This window comes from Solanum tuberosum, unplaced genomic scaffold (genome assembly GCF_000226075.1).
Source record: "Solanum tuberosum cultivar DM 1-3 516 R44 unplaced genomic scaffold, SolTub_3.0 scf00032, whole genome shotgun sequence".
Classification (NCBI taxonomy): domain Eukaryota; kingdom Viridiplantae; phylum Streptophyta; class Magnoliopsida; order Solanales; family Solanaceae; genus Solanum; species Solanum tuberosum.
The window spans coordinates 1,519,669-1,527,193 of NW_006238958.1; the positions used below are offsets into that span (position 1 = coordinate 1,519,669).

A 7,525-nucleotide genomic window follows, 5' to 3' on the forward strand; every position below is an offset into this window, starting at 1 on the left:
CAAATTTTTGTCAAGAATAAATTATGTGTTAAATTTTTTATAGAAAAATTAATTATTTATGATAAAAAGTATAATTTTTTTAAAATAAATTATTTTATCCACTTTAACATCTTTTGTACTTTGTTAAAAATAAGAATTAATAGTGAAAAGTGTTAACAAAGTGAATTACAAATTCTTTTTTATTTCTTTTTAAATTTTAGTTTCAAGCATTACTCTAAGCATATTAAAATGAGGTATACCAAGTCATCAACTTTTTGAGTCAAATTCTATGATTCTAAACTTCTAACTCTTATCTTTATTTAATATTTATCAACTTATTACTTATATCATTATGTTAACAATGCATATAATAATTGTCTCACTTAAAGGATGTTTTTCAATGTTGTGTTGATAAAATCTTACCTAAAACTAGTAACTCAAAAAATAATATTAAGTAGTAATAATTTTCATCTTAATAGTGTAATTTTTCTTTTTTGAATAAATACGTTTATGAAATGTATTTATATTTTAGGCCGCGAATTGAAATTTCGTTTTAGGCCCCCAATTACGTTGAGCCGCCCCTGGAAATATTTATTACTATTTCAGATCTCAATCATATTTGTAAGAAAGATTTAAACAAATAAAATTATGTAAACTTTAAAATGTTGGGCCCGTGCTGATCACAGGCAAGAACCATCTAGTATATATATATATATATATATTATATAGAAGAGTGAAGCCCAGGACGACCAAGGGCAAATTCGTGATTATGTTATTATATGCAGGGGTAAAATTGTAATTACGCATAATTGATATTTTAACAAATGATGTTCCTTTTCCTCTCCCTTCCAGATCGTTCTAGATCTCTCTCCTATACTTCCTGATTATGATTAACAATTGATATTTGCTTAGGCCTAAGAGCCAAAGTGTTATCATCTTCATCATATCTCTTCTTCCCGACTTCTCCTAAAGCTTAAGGGTTATGAGCTAAATTAACTATACAGTTCGAGATTTGAGGAAGATGGCCTAAAACTTCCTCTCCTTTTCAAACCAGAAACATTGGTGGTTGCTAAAACAGAATAGCCTTCCGTTTGGGGAATCTCAGTAGCTCCCATCCTAGGTTCAATTCTCCACCCACATTGTAATTTCATCCTCATTTTTCCTACCCCAACTTTATAAAAAGGAAAAAACAAAGGAAGAATAGCTTTCAATTCTCCGTATTCCCTTTCAATAATATTTTAGCAGAGAAGCGTATACATTCGATACAGTTCCTTTACTATTTTCAGCTTTCTTAACAGTTGCTTTTTGATCTCTTTGTAGGTGCTGACGTTTCAACAAACACTTAGAGCTTGTAATCTTTATGATTGTGAACCTGAAGGTATCTAGAATTAGATACAGGTATATACTGTCATATTTTCTGGAAAGCAGTACCAAGTTACTTTTTTTTCTTGTTCCTTTTTGGTATTTTTCTTCTTTATTTTTCTTATGATATTTATATGTTTCAAATTTTCATTTAGGTAGTGACTTTTGACTAAATAATTTTTTTTATGAAAAGATGATGGCGACTTAAAACTAAATGCTTGCGAAACTTTGAGGATAGGAAGTTTTATTCCACTTTTGGATTTGAGTTTCTCATATGAACTTCAACAGAAGCTATAGCATTTATCACTAGGTTTTAGAGGGTGACTCCAACCCCACCTCTATTTAGATATTGCACTTTCATCATAGAAAATCATATGTATAGGACCAACAGGGCCGTGGCAATGACTAAAAGATGCTTTAGAAGTTCACAGTAGCGGAGCTAGAATTTTTAATAAGGGGTTCGAAATCTGAAGATGTAAACACACGAACTAATTGGAGAGGGTTCGACATCTACTATATATACATACAAATTCATTTTAACCATGTATAAATAGTAATATTTTTTGCCGAAGGTGGTTCGAACGAACCCCTGACAGTAGGCTGGCTCTGCCCCTGTTCACAGAGGTGTATTTAGTATTTACAGTTTAGGCTATTTAGGCTTTAAACAATTATTTAAATATGGAATAGATGAAATCCTTCACAGAGGTGTATTTAGTATTTACAGTTTAGGCTTTAAACAATTATTTAAATATGTCATAGATGAAGTCCTATTTGAGAAATATGTCATAGGCAATTTCCAATTATTCTATTATCCATTGTTTTGACTCTTGGGAAGCAATAAGAATAAGATTAAAGGAAGTACGCACTAAAATATTGAATAGAAAAACATAGTTCTAAGATGTGGCATAGTTTTTTTCCTAAAAAACAATTATCCACCACAATTATAGATAGATAGGTTATGTTGTATTGAATAAGCATGTCATCTACTGTACCTTATGTTTTCAAACACAATTGACATGTAGGAGAAAGTCTTACCATATGACCTAATCGAATAAATTACTATCTGCAGTATTTTTCTTAATCTATGAGGGTAAAAGTTGCCTTGTTATTTGGGACCAAGGGATTGTTTGTTCTTCACTAAATTAGTTGATCTATAAAAAGAGTACCTATGAAGAAACAACAATCAGTTTATTTTTAAAAAAAATGGTTGGCGAATGCCAAGAGAATCCCCATGTTCTAGGGGTTTGGTTCAACAGTAAATGTTGTGCTACGTGGAACGCGAAAATGTGCATGTACATCACACGTTTGATGTTTGGGTGTTAGATCAAATTTTGTATTTAAGTGAAGAACAACATTATGATAAATCCATTATCTCGGAAGTTTTTTGGTCATAAAAAATATTTGATGACAGAGTCCACAAGATCATGCTGTTAGGACATTGTTCCAATTTCAGCTTCCAATTTCGTTTTCAGAGGTTCCAACATTAGAGTCTCGAAATGACTACCGACGGACAGCTTCTCAATTTAGTTGCTACTAATTTACTTTCTAAGATACACTTATTTAGCTATGAATAAATTTGAGGGTTTTTATGTCAGATGCACTACAGTTTGATAGTGTTTTTCTAAGAATGCAAAGGTGATTAGTTTTCCTATGTTGAACATTCATAATTCATGCATTAAGATATTGGTACAATTTTCTTATCCTAACTTTTTATCTCTCCCTCTTTTACTTTCTTATGGTTATATAGAGGTGATAAATGATTTTAAGATCCATGTGTATTTATGCTTGTCATGTCTTATAATCAAGGATGAATGATGGAACTTTTAAAAACCTCAATGCTGAAGTCATCTTTTATCTTCCATTATAAAAAACTATAATTGAAAGATCTGTTTAATATAATTGAAAGTTGCTTACTTATTTATGCAAGTTTTGATAAATTCACTGCTTGTTTTGTACCAGCAAGAAAAACAAATATTATAAGGCTGTGAATCAACTATCTAGACTAAGTTTTTGCTTCTTTTTTTTCATTTAACACATTTCATTTTTCTTGATACTAGGCTCGAACAAGCAGAACAAAATCGCTAAGAAAATCTCGAGTACATTTAGTTGTCAAGCGTCATTGCTGAAGAACTTATAGCATGTCACCTAATATCTGAAAAATTCTCAGATATATATTGCTCTTTTTTTCAGGATCTTTTCAATAGGGAAGCACCATTCTTCAGGCGATATGGTAATGCCATTATCTACGAGCAACAACATCTATATTTGCATAACAATTTTTCAGATGCTTCTCCTACAAAATGATCAGTTGAGCATCTTTCAAAGAACTGCAATCAGCCATACTGCAAATACAGTTGGTAGAAGCCTCTCGACGATGCATTCCAAAGTAACTTAGTAAGAAATCCTTCTCCATAACTCTTTATGAGTTTAGTTGAACACCATATAAACAAGTAACTGATAGTATTCCTACTTTTTCTGAACCACCATGTAGCCAAGATTTTAAAAGCTAAGCCTATATATGTCATGTACAGGCAGTAGTGGTAGAAACTAAAGGAGTTAATGTTACTAAACTTTTGATTTTTTAAAATTTATACCCTTTAATGCTATGGCCTTGAATTTTATAATTAGGATGGTAAATGGAGACGATCGCTGCTTGAAAGTTGTTATTGAATGAATTTACTACTACTGAATACCCTAGATGTCTAAACCAACTATGATGCATCTTATATTTCTATTTTTTTCTTTATACTTGCAAGTAATTCCCTGCTTTGGCTATGTCATGTTACAAGTTCTAATGCTTATTGTGTTGTGAATGTGAGAGAAACACTATTTCTACCTAATAGTTGAAGTTGTTGGAAGCTGTTGAGTTGAAACATCAAAAGGTCCATATATATTTTACATTTACAGTTTTAGAAATACCTATTTTAAGAGAGTGACTTTTAATGAGATTATATGCTAGATGTCCAGAAATGTATTTTAGGATGGATAAGATAGTTACATATATTGTTGGTCAATGGATAAGCTATTTTATATATATGGCTTACATTTTTGTTTTAAGATTAGAGTTGGAATGTCTTACTCCTCCTTCAGATGTTGCATTTAATATGCCGGGTCCGTGCATAAAACATGTTTCTCCTTTATGTCACCACCTAATAAAATGTTCTATTATTCTTTCATTCCCTACTTATTAGACTTCTTTAGTTTTTTGGAAACTATGCACTTGGAGCATCTATAAGTGAGTTGATACACAATTTGAACTTAAAGTACAAACAGTAAGGAGGTTCCCATGTACGAATCGTCAAAAAATGTATTATGCATTTTCTCTTGACTCTTGAGTCACAAATTTGGCTTAGCACTTTTTGTATGTCAAATGATAATTTGTATCTGTGCAGGAGAAAAACCATGTCTGATGGTTCTAAGAATCGACTAAACAATGTTGAACCCTAGCAAAGAACAAGGTTAGCATTTTGTTCTTTTACTTAGATTTTATAGTTGTGTTTGTTTTTTTTAAAGAGAATTTTCATGCAATTTAAGGTTGCACGATAGAGATCAATGGTAACTTGAAGCAGGTTTATCTCTATTGAATGAATTTTATAATTATTATTCATCTTCATTTCTGATACTGTAGCTAAATTTACTGAAATACATATCTTGCATTTTGATATTACAAAACTAGGAAGGGAACTTGGTTAATTTAGAGTCCTAATTTTAATTGATCCACTAATCTTGCTATATGTTACACTACTACATGCTGTTGCGATAAATTATGAGGGTTTTCGGAGGTCAGCTATACGACATCAATTAAGTTGATATTTTTCTGTTCTATAAAGAAAACTATAATTGTCAAGAACACAGAGATATTAGAAAATAAGAATGCATTGAGTAAAAGTAAGCTTAATATCTATTCTTATGGTTTCAACAAAATAGATTTAATCTAAAGTGCCACATTGTGATTGGTCAAGCTAATCTATAGTTTGCAGTGTCTAAACTTTCATGCTTATTGTATTTAAGGTTCTTTTTTTTTTTTTTTTTACTTATTTTTTACTTGAGACATTTTACCTACGCATCATTTGAAAGTTCTTCCTCTTATTAGCACCACTTTAAATTTGAGAATTTCGCAGCTCCTTCCTCATGGTCAAATTCATCACCTTCTTGCCCTTGTATTTAGTTATTCAAGCTTTTTGATGAACTTTGTGTAGATTTTCTGGTATTAGATATTTGTATAGTTCTTCTATTACTTTTTTGAGGTACGAGGTAAAGTTCTAATCAATAACCTTACATGCTTTCAGGTTGTTGTGGATACCTTGGCAAAATTAGTTGAATATATATTTAAAGAGGATCCTAACGATTATCCTGCTCTTAAATTCTTTAACAATAACAATACCAAGGTGACATTTCCATAATCTATTCACATTATATTTTTACTTTGATTATGATCATCTTGTCACTATCTGAATCTTCATCTTCATCTACTCTCCAATTCATTTTTTTGTTATAATGTTTCTACATTAGAAGCTTTAGATGTAAGATGTAAGATGTAAGATGTGTATCGAAATTTTTTCTTCTTGTTGTTATTTTCTTTTATTTTTAGACATACACCTAGGTTTACATTAATATACTTGGATGTTGTCACTACTATTGATCTTATGAACCTAAGGAGCAAGTACATAGATCCTTTCAGATTTTAAGGATAATACTGAAATCAAATTGAAAGTGCACTATACACCTGATCTAAGATTCACCCATGAAGACTACGAAAAATGTTGCAAATTATTATGGTACTGAAATTTTGTGAACAGGCATATATGATGGTTGCTTAAAAGATACTATATGTTTCAAACCCATCAATTTGAATAGTAAATCTTTTTTGATGAAGTTATTTATTGACGATTCGAAACAAAGTTTCAATGGTAGCTTAACTAGGTGATCATTAATGCATTTCTTCATATGGTGCAGTTTGAATGATATGCAACAGTTGAAATAAAGCTGGAGTTGTATCCTGTCAGCAATCTATATAGTTTATTTGTTTTTTCTTATCAATCAAATATTGTAAAAAAAAATTAGTTTCTTATTTTAGTTAAACTTACAGCAAACAGGAAAGGGCTATGGACAATCCTCCATATCTGAGGCACTTTTGTAGTATCTTTGTAAACATAAATTTGCATTCCTTACAACTTTGTAATACAAATAATTAATTTTAAATATCTCGTAATAACGGAAATTTATCAAAATTTTCAGTAAGCAATTTGTTGGGCCCGTGCATAGCACGGGCGGCATAAATCTAGTTTTTTAGAAATGTGAACCAAGGACGACCAAGGGTAATTTGGTAATTTTACGCTGACATCCAATTTCTAGAATCGTCTGCATTCTTCTCCAGCATTCCAAGAAAAAATAAAATAAAATAAAAATAAACGTAACATCTCCCAATTTCATACCATTGTTTCAATTCTCTTCATCTTCTTACACTTTTTACCCAAATCTTCTTCAAACTCAACCTAATATCCATCTTCCTTATACATTTTCGTCTCTTTTGTGCTCAAACTGGGTATCCGTCTTTACTATCAATTTGTAGGTTAAAGTGGGTTGCATAACTATTGATGATAATACATTACAACTCTTTTTACATATGTGTATGCATATATATATATATACACACTTAATGCATAGGCCTTTTCAAGGTTTCTTGTTCCATTTTTATTTGCGGGTCTGCAACCTGTGTAAAATGTAAACATGCTTGGTTTTAAAGATTCAATTTATCTTTTTGGAAACCTTTTATTAGTTGATTTTTATATTCTTTTCAGGTATAATTAACAGGAATTGCACTAGAACAATGATTCAATAGATCAAGATGTCACCTACAACTCCAAGAGTAACTTTAAAGTCGTGGAAAGAAAGGTGAATTTGACTAGACACTTGTGTTGTTCGAATTTCACACCACCATTCATGTCGGTAATTGATTCGGGTGTGCGGGTACGAGTGCTGGGATAGGACAAATAAATGTATATTAGGACATATAAATCAAAATACAAATGCCAGGATTACTGTTTCACGGGATGCCTGTTCTTGACGGAAGGTGCATTTCAGTTTCTCTGAAACAAGTCCAGTGTTTCCCATGGTGTCTCCTTCTTTTATTATAATTCAGGTCAGTAGTATCTTCTAATTGATCTGCTCTGCTATATAATAA

General features: G+C 31.1%; 1 long non-coding RNA gene across 2 annotated transcripts; it reads left to right on the forward strand.

The window, feature by feature from the left end:
- Window positions 1–840: 840 nt before the first annotated feature.
- Window positions 841–6,543, forward strand: LOC102603909 (uncharacterized). 2 transcript variants are annotated; one of them, XR_001472822.1, is made up of 6 exons: window positions 841–1,099; window positions 1,300–1,357; window positions 3,532–3,735; window positions 4,734–4,799; window positions 5,631–5,729; window positions 6,298–6,543. It is a non-coding gene; the product is annotated as an uncharacterized lncRNA (long non-coding RNA). The 2 variants fall into 2 exon arrangements; XR_366912.2 differs by lacking the exon at window positions 5,631–5,729.
- The last annotated feature ends 982 nt before the right edge of the window (window positions 6,544–7,525 follow it).